Source organism: Cebidichthys violaceus, unplaced genomic scaffold (genome assembly GCF_023349555.1).
Source record: "Cebidichthys violaceus isolate CVI_PGR_0920_01 unplaced genomic scaffold, fCebVio1.0.p SCAF_59, whole genome shotgun sequence".
Classification (NCBI taxonomy): domain Eukaryota; kingdom Metazoa; phylum Chordata; class Actinopteri; order Perciformes; family Stichaeidae; genus Cebidichthys; species Cebidichthys violaceus.
Window position 1 is genome coordinate 580,840 of NW_027176805.1, and position 13,828 is coordinate 594,667.

General features: G+C 45.9%; 1 protein-coding gene across 2 annotated transcripts in view; it reads right to left on the minus strand.

Annotated features, from left to right (window-relative positions):
- The window catches only part of efna5a (ephrin-A5a), a 67,819-nt gene that overhangs the window by 9,607 nt on the left and 44,384 nt on the right, over window positions 1–13,828 (minus strand). The window lies entirely within an intron of this gene.

Sequence of the window (13,828 nt, forward strand, 5' to 3'; positions counted from 1 at the left end):
GTTTCTCATTGATTTGCTCGGGGAGTCTCTCCCCATCACGCTCCGCGATGACGCGTCCTCCGAAGAGTTGCGAGTGCTCCAACACCTGATGACGAGGGATGATACTTCGGGTATCTTAGCGAGGCCGCAGCTGAAGAAAAAGTTCCCATAGGTGCTCGGGAAAACTCTGTCCGGGGTGTGAAAGAGACATTCTCCGGCTCTGGTTCTGTTTACACGATCTCATCATGTCAATCTCAATCTTCGCGAGCCTCTTGTGAGACTCAACCGAAAGCCGCTGCAACACACCCGCCCCGGCAGAAACCTCTCAGGACGCACGCGAGTCGGCTCTATAAGCCATATATCAATGTTGGTGCTTGGCAGCGATGACTTATGCTGGTGCTGAAATTAAAGTCCCCTAGCGTTACAGGGCTAATCCCCTGGTTAGCATGTGCCTTTAGCAGCGTTAAGAGGATCCCCCTGTAGAATGAGATTTTCATTAGCCTGATATGACAGCTTGATGTAGGAGCCCCTCGTGGAATCTCCGAGTCTGGGAAAATGAGGCCTGTTCTCAAGCCTCGCCTTGAAACGGCCCCCGAGATTTTTCGCCTGGTGTTTACTGTAAACCGAGTGGACACAGAAGTGAGGGGGGGGGGGGGGGGAGAAAGAGCAGTGGCGAGATATGCCAGGTATTCATTCCTGAGGAGAGTGATTGGAAACACATATTCCCATAGGCGCCGTATAAGGTTGCATTTCTGAGGCTTTTAGCGGAGGCGGATTACGTTTGGACGGCCCACTGGTCGTGTCTCTATAGCTGCTAATGGCCCGCGGTTCAGTATCACTGACATACTGCGGATGTCTTCAATACTCCACCTCTGTTCATTGACACAGTGAGGGCCGACGGGGGAGACATGCCAGATACCGTGTTGGAGCACGCAGCGCGGCTGATGATGAGATACGGGAGGGAAGGGGGGGGGGGGGGGGGGCAGCACCAGTCAGCTGATCTGAGGCCAGGTGAGACAGGGAGGGAGGGAGGGAGATTCGGCTGTTGCTGCTGACACGTTCATGTTGGGGGGTTTTTTGGGGGGGGGAGCGTGAGGGGGAGGTGTGCGCTCGCCGCGGCCTGCTGGGGGTATCATGTTGTCGTTACACAGATTGTGAATGTGCCACGGGATTAGTGGCCGTCCTACTGGGTTTGCCACAAATGAGCGGATGACGTGTGTGCATGCCGGAATAGCGGGGTGTGTGGGTGTCTCATGGCCATATTCTAATCTTTTTCTCTCTCTAATTATAGTCTGGTCAAATGTGAAACCAAAGTCCTTGTTTTCGCTTCCAGTTTTTTTTTTTTTTTTTCCTTTCCCCCCCCTTTCAGCACCAGCTGGGCGCTTTGGCTCCAGGCAGTCACAGCATGGCCTCCCTTAGCCTCTAGTTTCAGAGCCGCTCGCTGATATTTTGACTACCAGGGGTCAACCGGCTCCACAGTATCATGTCCTCAGCCAGAAGCACTATGGGGTAGCCTGCTTTGTCCCACCGACCCCTCCCCCGTGTTTTTACTAAGCCTTAAATGTTGGTTTCAACCTCACAAGTGTCAGTGGCTGTCAATCAAATCGGACCCAGGAGAAGCAGTAAAGATTAGTTGGGATTAAGAAGAGTTTGTAACTAAAGCTTTTGTGAGAGAGCGAGAGGTGGAAAAAAAGCAATGTTGAACTTTGTCCGGACGTGGATCCAGAGTTGGAGTTGGAACAGCGTTCACTCCTGTCATCATCACGCATCTCATCAGTCTCCAGTGACCACTTCTGATTGGATTTCATTCTATGCTTCAGAGCAGAGACTTAGTTTGAATTTTCGTAATTCTGTAGCTCATTGAAACTACTTTCATCCAAAGAAAAGTTCTCGTAACATGATTGACGGTGACCTCTGGGAACTTTCCAGAGAAGTCATGAAAGTGGCTCTTGAATTGTAATTTTCAGTCCTCTGAGCGCAGGACATATTACTAGGGAAATGAGCAAATCGAAAAAAAAGATCAGGAAACAAGAATTATTATTTATTAACAAAGAATTGTTGGTATTTCCTGTTTATAGTTTAACAACATTGCTGGATACATTGGTGAATTAGTTCATTATAATTTAGTTGAGAGGCTGCTGCACCTGTTGCCTTACGATCCTGAAGCAAGATTCACAATCATTTCTCAATCTAATTTGTGAAAAACAATAATCAAATCTTGAGGGCACCATGTGACATAACGGTATGAAAACCACACATCATTTCTTTAGTCATCAAGATACCTATATGGACAGCACCGAGTCATCACTCATGCCATGACCAAACAGTCGGTCGAACGCTTCATCTGAACCTTCCTGCCACAAAAGACCGAGACATACAAATTCCTACAGGATACAAAATATTATAGAAACAATCTGGAGCAATAAGAAAAGACTTTGTGGATGGCAGCCAGGGACAAGGAAGTGTAAGTGGGGTTTAAGATAAAGAATGACAATACAAAAACAAAATACAAGTGTTCCTCAGCCACATGGGGGCGGGGGTTGCAGCTATGGCTGAGGGCGACGTGTCTCTGTGTAAAATCAATGCTTCCCTCTCTGCCTGCAAATGTAGTTTGGGCGATCGGTCTCTCATTCCTGCCTCGGAGGCATATTTATATTCCCCTGTCCATTTATGATCGCTTCACCAGAGAGGGATTTGGATGGCAGTTCTGAAAGGGGCTCAAATGTGGCCAAACACATGTACAACCTAAATCTAGAAATATGGGCCGAAGGTGTTTGTTACAAAAGACTATAAAACGCACCGTGAGAGTAGCGAGAGCGCCAACAGATGAGCCAGATGTGTGCCAGATGGATGTTTTTGAGTAGCAGCAATGAAATATTGATAAGACACGGACCCATAAACACACAGCCCGGCTCAAGATGCGGTCGGATAAGATGACATTTCATCGCTCAATGTCTTCTGATTTCTTCTTTTGAGGGGCCAAACCGGAGACTTTCTCCTGCTGATCTCTACTGTGATCTCTGCTATCTGTACCCTGAGACCCTGAGAGCATCTGTTAACCCCCGTGCCTCCCCTGCCGTGGCCTGGACCCGAGCGTGAGAAACCTTCATTCGTTTACCGAGCTGTAAACTGTCGGCAGCGTTCGCAGGCCTCAGCAACAGGGTTTCTTCACTTCCATTACCAGCGAGATGTATTCATCTGTTTTTCGAAAATGCCTTTGTTGTTACAGGCTATTTAGTGAGTCATTAAGCCTTCACGGGGCTGATCGTGGCAATTTCAACTGTTGTGTTTCCCTTTCGGCGTCACTCTGAGCAGCAGGGCGCTCTAAAAGCTGATCGAGGGGTTCGGGGTAGTGTGGGGGGGGGGGTTTGATGGCAGGAGGCAGAAAGAACGATCAGGCCAACAAACAAGAGCACGGTTCAGCAGCCCTGTGTCGGTTCGAAATGTGTCATAATGAGCCATTAACAAAATAAAAGCACCTCAATCCATTTGTCTTGGGGATTAATGATCCCCGATTGGCTGAATTACTCGCGGCCAGTTGGAGGGGCTTATCAATGAATCAGTAACTGGAGCTCTAAACAAAGCACACATCTATGGGTAATCCCTCTTTTCAGCGAGCTACCCAGCTTGTTTGCTTTCTTCATCCCCTTCTGCTGTGTTATTGTCTCTCTGTGGCCTGGCACAGGTACGGTATGGCCAGAGCCAGTAGAGAGAGAAAGGGGAGAAGAGTGGAAGAGAAGGATGTAGGGGACAAGGGGGAAAGTAAAAAGGGCAGTAGAAGGAGAGAAATAGAGGAAAGGTGGAAGAAGAATGAACGCATGGCTTTAGTGTTCACAAAAACTAAATTCAAAGCCCTTAAACCTCCCCCGAATTCTGTATATTTGCTCTGTTTAGTACCAGATTACATAGATTTAAACTCCCTCTCCATGTTCTGGTGTAGAAATACTGAATTCCTTATGTATTTATTTTCTTTATTTAGTTGCTGTGAATTATAATGAGAAAAACAACAACTCCCACACAGTCTCCATTACAACTGATATTTGTCCACGAATAGATATACACACATTTTTCAGACACTTTATGAAGTTGTGCTTCTTATTGTGTTGACATTTTTTTTTTGCCATTAGAGTGGTCACATTTGAATATTATAAAGAGTCTATATTTAGGCAAAACTGTAGATCCCCACAGGTGTGCTGAAAACTCAAAATTCCACTCAAAATACAGCAGACTTGAACACCACAATATGTCCCTGTATGGTTGAAGAGAGGAAGTAGAAGGGAGAAAAAAAGGAAGATTGTGGGTGGTGACAAGATGGAAGACAGTAGGAGAGGAAAATAAATAGCAGGAATGAGGAGGTGGAGAAAATAGAAAATTGTGAGGAAAGGGAAGAGAAGGATGGACAAAACAAGAAGTGAGAAGGAGAGAAGAGGAAACAAAAGAGGAGGGAAGGAAGGGAGGAAAGAAGAGAGCAGGGAGGGAAGGGAGCAAAAAAAAGAGATGAGGAAGAAAAAGAATGTGGAGAGAAAGTAAAAGGGAGGAGGAGAAGAGGATAAAGCCCTCCTGTTGTTTTCCTTATGAACACACTTGGGTCAGACAAGGGGCAGCTTCCCAGGGTTATTCCACAAAGAGAGAAAAGAGGAGATGCTTTCAGCCCACAGAAACACATGAAGCTCCTGTCCTAACACACACACACACACACACACACACACACACACTCATAATGTCTGCACTGAAAAACACGAGAGCACACAAACCACAGACGTCACGTTGCTTCTATAACGAAGTCCCTCAATTTACTCCTCCACAAAACCTTTTTCTGTAGTTCCTGATTACAGCCTCTAGGGGGAACTCTTTATGGGGCAAAGAAGGGGTAACCATGCCCCCGGTCATGTGACGTGATGTCACCAGATGGGGTCCGTCTATCCCGTTGCCCTCGGGGTTGGGAGGTCTCGATCACCCTCCCTCCACCTGTCCCATCATTCATAGCTGGTTCGCCGGCGGGAAGTTAAAGGCCATTATTACTTAGTTAGGCTAATTATATACACACATATGTCGGCAGACTCACAAACACACACGTACACGCAGAATGTATTTGAACACATAATGTGTCTGCCAGGGGGGCTCAGTCCGACTGGGCGTTGACAGCAGAGAGATGGGAGGGGGGGGGGGAGCCTGTAAAGTATAGACAGTTCTCTGTTTCTGTGTGTTTTTTTTCCAGCTGGGAACACAACCAGGGGAGGTGAATAATTGGCCTCAGATTGAAAACACATTGCCGCTTGTGGGAAGGCACCTTGGGTAGTTAAAAAATAAAACAGAGGCTGGAGACGGAGATAGAGAGAGCGAGAGAGTGGAAGCAGCGACAGGAAGAATGAGAGCGGATGGTCTTGTTTATGGATGCTGGTGGTCCTGACTGTGCCAATCGCTAACTCGTCCTTCAATGCAGCTGCAGCCACAGTGTGTGCCAGGCTGGTCCACGCAGACAGAGCCCGTGTTATGTAAAGCTTCATGTATATTCTAATCTCTTGCAAACTAGGCCCCGTTGTCTTCGGGCCTTCGCTGGGAGAAAAACTGACACAATACTTTTTTTTGTAGTTTTTCTACAAAATCCTTTTTTTTTTTTTTCTCCACTTAAAAAACAAGACGTTCTCAAAAGTAAAATGTTGTCTAAACACAGGCACTGTAGGTAAGGCTTTTCTTTTTGGGTCTGTAATTTAGTTTCTGAGGAGAAGTTTCCTGGAAAGAACTGTAATTTAATTGCTTAAAGAATTTCCTTGAAAGAAAAGCTGCATGTAAAGAAGTCCTCCAGAGATTAGTCTATTTCATGAAGTTAGAGGACTCACAAGAGAGGTCAAACATGAAGCAGCAGAGGCCAAGATATCCTGACTCTTTAGTCCCCAGCATGGGTAAAGTTCCATGAACACTGGATCCTACATTTCCCATAACGCAACCAAATACTTTGTTTCATTAGACCCCATTTGCCCGGTATGTGCCCAATTCATTCAAACGCAATGCTCCCAGTTAATGGCCAGTTCAAGATTACCCTGTTGACATCACTGTGACATCATCAGGGTTATTTTCCCATACTTTGGAAAGTGTTTTCACTGAGTGTTACTAACCATGACAAGTTGATCGCCAGTGCCCCTTTTTAAATTCAAGTAAACATTAATACATTATAATAGCAAACTTTATTATTCACCATAAATATGAAAGCATTTGCTGACCTGTGGACAAATGGCCCATGTTTGCATGTCCAGCTCAATAAAACTGGTTGCAGTTAAACAGAAGTACATATTGAGTCTCCTGGTCTTACACTTTCAATGACATCAAACAGCCTCCACCTAAAGTGGAAGGAAAACAAAGCAAACAGACTTCATTACGTCATTGATTCCCTCTGGACTTAAATTATCAGTTGACTGTCATATTGTCTATTTCCACAAAAACAGCAGGAAATCAGACCGTGAGTTACTTGGTTTGAGTGACGTGGCCCTTTAAGACGAATATTCCTGACGTGTTACAGACTGATTGTGACAAGAGACTGTCCTTCTGTCTTATGTGGATGAGGCAGGTTAATTACTGACAATGCTATTCTGGTGTCAAATAGGTCAAAGCAGCAACAGCAGCATGGGGTTAGTGTCAGTCAACACACACACACACACACACACACACACACACACACACACACACAGCAGGGCTCCGTCATTCAGTCAGTGTAAAACCCTCAGGGGCCTGACAAAGCGAGTCATAAACCCCCTCTGTGCCAAAGATGGCTGCTTTTTAGCGTTGCCATGACGGCTGTTTACAACAACACAATGTTCCAACCACAGAATCTGCGCCTTTGACAAACACAGCGTTCGTACACTACAGGTACATGCAGGCACGCATGTACGTGGAACACACACACTCCTCTACCAACCCTAATGCCACATAACTCCAGGAGGCTCAGAGCGGCTCCTGTTAAAATAACCCAGACTAAAATATTTCCCATCAGCACCTGCCGGACTTGCATACTGGGGAACATTCTGCAGGATGCTGCAGATCTCTGTATGCACGCATAGTGATGATGATAATGATTTTTTAATTTCGCTAAATGTGGACGCTCCTGCAGAGCACACAGCCGGTGTAACCTCGGGGAGAGGCAGAGCATCCCAGGATGCCTCCCGTCACGCGAGCTGCTCGCCGTGCTCGGCTGATATCGATCTGACACTTTAGACTCTGAGCTGAGGTCAGGGGGTAGTGACAGCCCATTATTCAGCCCGAGAGCCAGTGTTTGGCCAGTGTCTGAGCCCAGGTGATGGCCTGACCTCGCTGTCGTCTATCTTAGGAGCCGCTGAGGGATGGAAGGTGAAGTTTAAAAAGTAAAAAAAAAAAAAACGATAACTTGATCCCTTCTGTCTTTGTCTACCTGCTCAGCAGGCGTCTCATCGTCCTCTTCTTGCTTCACGGCTGTACAGTCTCTATAAAGTCCATCACTGTTTTTGTGCTATTTTTTCCCCCTTTTTAATTACTAGCTTTTCTCTAATTAAGCGGATTGGTTTGAATGTTTACTTTCCCACTGCAATGTGTGATATAGACAGCACACGTAACACCATTTCACGACATTAATAAATATTGTGATACAGTGGGTTTTCTTCTGTTCTAGTTTAGAATCATTTATTTTAAGAAACAGTTTCTTGATTAAAGAAACAGATGGCATGATGTCTGTTTTTCGGATAATCCAGCAAATTACATTTCTGACAAATAAAGACACTTGACAAGTGATTAGCCACATTTCGGGTAATGGTCCGATACAACCAGAGGTATGGAAGCGAGAGCTACCGCTGTCTCATTGTATCGTCATTTTGCCCAAAGCTACATTCCCGTGCATCACTTCTGATTCCTTTTGCAGGAGACTGTTAAATAATACGTCTCTTTATTGTCTATGCATTTAAGAAACAGCTTATCATAAAATGTCATAGTCTATAAATACATGTGTTGCTAAATTGTCACAGAAAAAGGACACAAGGAGGAACATGATAAGTCACAGAGGAAACCCACTCGCACAGAAACCCAGATGCGAGCCCAAGCAGCAACGAGTCCTACAGGAAGGCCCCACCTGAAGCGTGCTCGACTAACATGGCCCCGATCCTCGCTCGGCTGGGCCCGAGACTCCGACCCCTGACCTCCCTCCCCAGGGGCGATCCGAGCCCCCTTGCACTGCCCTATCACTTTACTGCACCCCAGGGAGCTGTGGCCCCGCCCCGCCCCCCGGCCCAACACACTCTGAACCCACAACCAGGCGGGGGAAGGGGAGGCGAGGGGGGGGGGGACGGCGGTGAAGAGAGGAACCCACAACGTCTGGACTCAATCACCCGCCCATGACAAGCCTGCAAAGCTCTCACACACACCACCACTGCATGTGCGCACACACACACACACACACACACACACACACACTCTAACACCAGCACTTATCCACCAGTGAGGTCTCACACACATCAAAGTGCGGTGGAACTGACTTGGTTGAGTAATAGGCGTTCTGTGGGGAGATGGTGAAATGCTAAAAACTCAAGCTCGGAAAAAATTTGTTGTGTTCAAGGCCCTGAGAAGAGAGGGTGAGAGAGGATTATATTCAAGGTTGAGAGAGACAGAAAGAGAGGGGGAGGGGGTGGGATAGAAGAGTGAAAGATTGACTAGTGAGAGAGACGTGAAAGAAGAAGCCCAAATGATGTGAGAAAATGTGAGCGATGTGAAAGAGGGGAGTGGGAAAGGACCCATCCTTGATTTAAAACTCTCAAAGGTCTTGTATACGAGCTAGGAGGTCTGTGTGTGTGTGTGTGTGTGTGTGTGTGTGTGTGTGTGTGTGTGTGTGTGTTTGTGTGTGATTGCGAGGCATTTGAGTTTACCTCTATGGCCCAATATACTATCGCATACAAAGTCTCAGCGGCTTCTATCGGGTCAAAACATCCAACGGCTCCCAACCCAGCAACATAAGACAAACTCTAACAAAAAAAGAAAGTGTGTCAATGGAACTAAGTCACTCCTAACATGGGGGCAACAGGCCAACATGGCAGCACAGCGTTGGTTTTACAACATGGAGTGTCTTAAGGGGCTACTTGGGCATGCAAGACGAGGGTCACGTAACCACCAGCACTTGTTATACTGTATATGAAGACAATAAGAAGAGACGAGGACGTCCAAACTGTTCTGGAAATCCAACATTTACTGAAACACTAACTACATTTCACAGGGAAGGGAAAATAAGTGACAGGTTTATTAAACAAGCCGTCACGTTTCTCTGCTTTTTTTTTTCCACCTCTATGCTTTTTTCTATAATTACAATGATTACTATGATTCGCACGTCACGGTGGTCCCTCGAGATTGTCCCGGTGAGAACACTTCAACTTTTCAGGAGACGTAGTTTGGTCCTCTTGTCAAATCGCCAGCTGCTTGACGAGAGATCAGAAAAAAAGCCTTACTGTATTCCTCCATTGTTTTTGTAATGCTATCAGAGGAAACAGCCACGACTTATCACACTTATTCTAGTTCAAATGGACTCCGTCTGTCTTTCGATTTTCTCCACAACCGTTGATCAAACCTCCTTCACACTTGGTGGTTGTTCTGCTGAGGACCCGTTGACAAGTGGGAGCTCTTGAGATCTATGGGACACATTTATTAGTAGTGTGTCATGCACACACTCTGTAGTGTAACTGTTAGACCGCAACGGTACGTTCAAGAACAGATAAAGAGAGGCCGGAGATCTAAGGGACATATTTATTAGTCATTTTCTCAACAACTGTTCATCCGAACGACTTCAAACTCGGCAGGTGTGTCGCTCCGGACCAGAGGGAGAGCGGCGTCCAGTGTGAAGTTGTTTGGATGACTAGTTCTATAGAGGAAGCTGCAAGCAGCATCACCGGAGGCCGAGTGATAGGCCCGTTCTGAACGGGACAATTTTGATCTGGCAATGTATTAGAGACACACAATTTGCATAATGTATTTTTTTTTTTTTAACAACAAAAAAGGGGGAATCTCTGCTGGAGAGTTTTAACCCAGCAAACAATGCACGCTTAGAAGTCAGTTAATATGCTGCTTGATTGAATGAGCTCACTTGAACTTTAAGTCGGATGAAGTTTCGAGTCTGAAAATGAAACAAAAAGCTTGAAATAAACAAAACGGTTTGATTTCATTAAGATAATTATGAACTTCTGTTTCACAGTGCAAGTATGACACTTGAGTAGAGACTAATACCAATGTTATACATCTAATAAAAGCAGTCTAAAGTGTCCATTGTAAAAGGCTACAGAGGCTGAACCACTTAGGCGGACAGCTCTGTCTTCTTCACATCCTACAGCAGGTCCAAAAAAAACAGCACATGTAATATCATGTAAGGGCTAAACATAGAGGCGCCCTCCGAGTGCCCCGCATGCCATTTCCGAGCCGTACCACCTGGTCCCCTCAATCTGCCCCCGCAGGGCCTTCCCCTTGACACAGAATGTCTGTCAAAGTCTCGTCCGTCAGCCTGCAAACCGGAGATCTCAGATCTGCGCATAACGCCTTAAGAGAGGCCCAGCTCGGATTCACACACGCCACCTTTAGAAGCCCCCGGGAGCTCAGATTCAGGCGCTCCACCTTAAGATGCTGTATTTCATATTCACACGGGCTGCAGCATTCCAGTGTCAGCGGCGGCGGAGGCCGTGTTCCTCATCGACATATTCAGCGCGGCGCAGGGCGTACAGTCAGTGAGGTAATGGCCCGTCTTTTGGGACCTCCAGTGGGCAAATTTCAATGCATATAAAACGGTTCCCCACTGCTACAGAGCATAAACGGAGCTGAGAGGCGCTCCAAAATTTCAAGAACATGTGAATATATACAGCGCCTGCAGACAGACAGAGGGAGCTGGAACGGAAAGTTTACGACTTATGACTGAGAGTTTGCTAGTTTGGATCCAATAATGGAGGGAGAATAACAAACACACTCCTCCAAAAAACTGGGGCCTTCAGTGTGACAGTTAATTCAATGTACTGCATACGAATCCAGTATTAAATCTAGTCATCAAATCGTGATCCTCTTGAATCCCTTTCCCAATCTAAAAGGATTTCATTTGTCAAATATTCAGAGTAGCAGACGTTATTATTAATTACGTTTTTGACATGTATGCATGCTTTATGCTGACAAAGACAGAGGAGATAAAAAATGTTTAGGATCTTAAAGCTGTAATTTGACCCAAATTATGTTCCAGGTACTTCTCCGTTGGTACTATTTCTTGGAATAAAAAAAGTTCCAGTCAAATCTGATGGTATGATCTGCTCATTGTTCCTGGATTCTCAAAACCTGGAGAAACAAAACCCGAACTATCTGGATCAGAGAAGAGGTAAGAGACAAAAAAAAAAAAGTTATTTGGGTAAATTGGCCATTTAATGAGTAAGATTCCAAAACCTCCAACTCTGAACACAAAGGTTAGCCACGTTACCATCGTCTACACAACAGCATACATGAAGCAGGGCGTTGCCAACGAAAAAAAATCTCCCTGGATAAATAAAAGTTGAGAAAAAAGGCACACACACAAATTCATCCACCCACATGTACACAGACTTTGCAGACACAGCTCATATTATTCTGAGCAAAAGGCCGCGGAGAGCAGCAGAAGTCTAACCCAGGCGAAAACAGACTGGTCGGACGGGGTGGACGGCCTGAACAAAATACGACCAGCTGCTATCCAACAGCTGATCAGCATTAAAGCAAACCGAACCCCGCTCGCATGCAGAAACACGCCTTTCAAATGTTTGCATAAACTCACATCCGCATCACATGCAAGGAAACATCACGTCCTCCTCCGCATGTGCTTTCCGCCACACCTGACACACATCCAGTCTCTCTGCCCGCCGCTCTCTGAACTTCACGACTGACCCCGGATCGCCTATCGGCACGCTCCCCGCCGCAATGAGCGTCACCTCGGCTGAATCCAAGCCAGTTGTGAAATCGCTAGATGGGAACCACATGTCAGCAGCTGCATGTCAGTTTGAGGAAGGATTTACTGCTCCGATGTGATGATGGAGGGGGCCATAAAGGAGAGATAGAGCCGCTGTTGATAGATCACCTCACCGCCGGCCGGTTTCCATCTCTGAGAACACAAGCAGACGGCTTCTTCGCGTCTACACCTCAGCGAAGGGAAAGACACTTAAATCAGATGTGTGTCTCTTTTCAACTTTTTTCTTCCCGTTTCCCTGTCTGCCACCATGTGTTTGTGTTTGTTTTTAAATGTACAGTATGCACCCGTGTTGAATTAAGCATTTCGAGGCAACCGAATCCTCCCCTCTGCCCGCCATTATCGCTGTGTTTTAGGGAGCAGACTGCAGCGATTAGCCCCAGCCGCTGAACCGTGGGCCACCTCATTTAACACACCACTTGATGTAATTGTTATTGGAGAGGAGATACTAGCCTGCTGTTCAAACTCCAACACTTCTCTTTCTCTCTTTCTCACTCTTGACAGTTGCTGGCGACACCGTCACCACCTGCCCTTGTTTGTGAGTCAGAAGATTAGAGGAAGAAAAAAAAAAAAGGAGAACGGAGCTCAAACAGCGTATGAATGGAGGCCAAAAATGCTGTCATTACAAACGCTGTTCACGGTTTTGAATATATATTTGACTGTTTTTATATGAAGTGCACACATTTACCATGTTGAGACATACATTAGGCCTCTATCAGAAAAATATCCATATTAAAAAGGGACATATCCTCATTTTCAGGTTCATACTTATAACCTATTTTGGGTTTCGACTGGAACATGCTTTAACGTTCAGACTAGAATTACCGGTTCATGGTTTTATGCCTCCGCCAACCAGTCAAGTTGCAGTTCACATCCATGTCTATTTAAAATGTCATTACATCATCATTTTAGTTTTACACGTTTGTGTAAAATAGTCATAATTAGCTTATGAATTCTTGAGTTATGGCCTAAACATGTTTTTTTTTAAGCTCACAGTGATCTTTCACCAAATTCTAATCAGTTTAACCTTGAACCCAAGTGGACGTTTGTGCCAAATTTGAAGAAATTTGCTCAAGGAGTTCCCAGGTTATCGTGGGAATAGGGCTGATGTGTGGTCACAGTGACCTTCGACCTTTCAACACCAAAATCCAACCGAACTTTTCTCATACTGTGTGTCTGAATACAACCGTATTCACCCTCTCTGTCTGAAAGGCTCGGGTGCAGCGCCTGTCTCTTTAAGCCCCCCTCCCCTGAAAAAGCACAGTCTGCTGTGATTGGCTTGCGAGAAAAATGTGGTGCAAAGGCAGTTCTCAAGCCATGAGCGGAGATACTCAAATGGGGAAGGGGGGTATTCTAATGAACCTACATGTGACATAGGAACGGAAGTCAAATCTGAATGGCTTGTCAGGCAGCTCGCAAAAAAACAACAACAACTGACTGGTTGCCTTATTTCATAGTTTGTGGGTTGGAAGGCACCCCAGAAACCCAAATGTATGTTCACTGAAAAAGTGAGTTTTCTAAATAATATGTCCCCTTTAATATCCTGATATTGGTTTTATTACACGTGCAAAACACCAAACCAGTGCTTCACAGGATGATACAAGAGGAGTTTCAAAGAGAAAGAGGGGAGGAAAATGAAAGAGCACAAAGAGGGTAACGTATTCAGTGGGAGTCAGTGGAGACGGTGGAGTGGAGGATTGGATAAATATACTCCCCCTCACTGAATGACAGGCATTCCCATCTCTCATCTACCCCCTGGGGAGAGAGAGGGAGCAGAGCAGGGCTGGACCTGCCATCTTAACCCTTCCTCTCCGCTCATTTTACACCACTATCCCTTTTCTTCATCCCTCCGCCTGCTCTTCTTCCACCCGCGCACATGGGCTG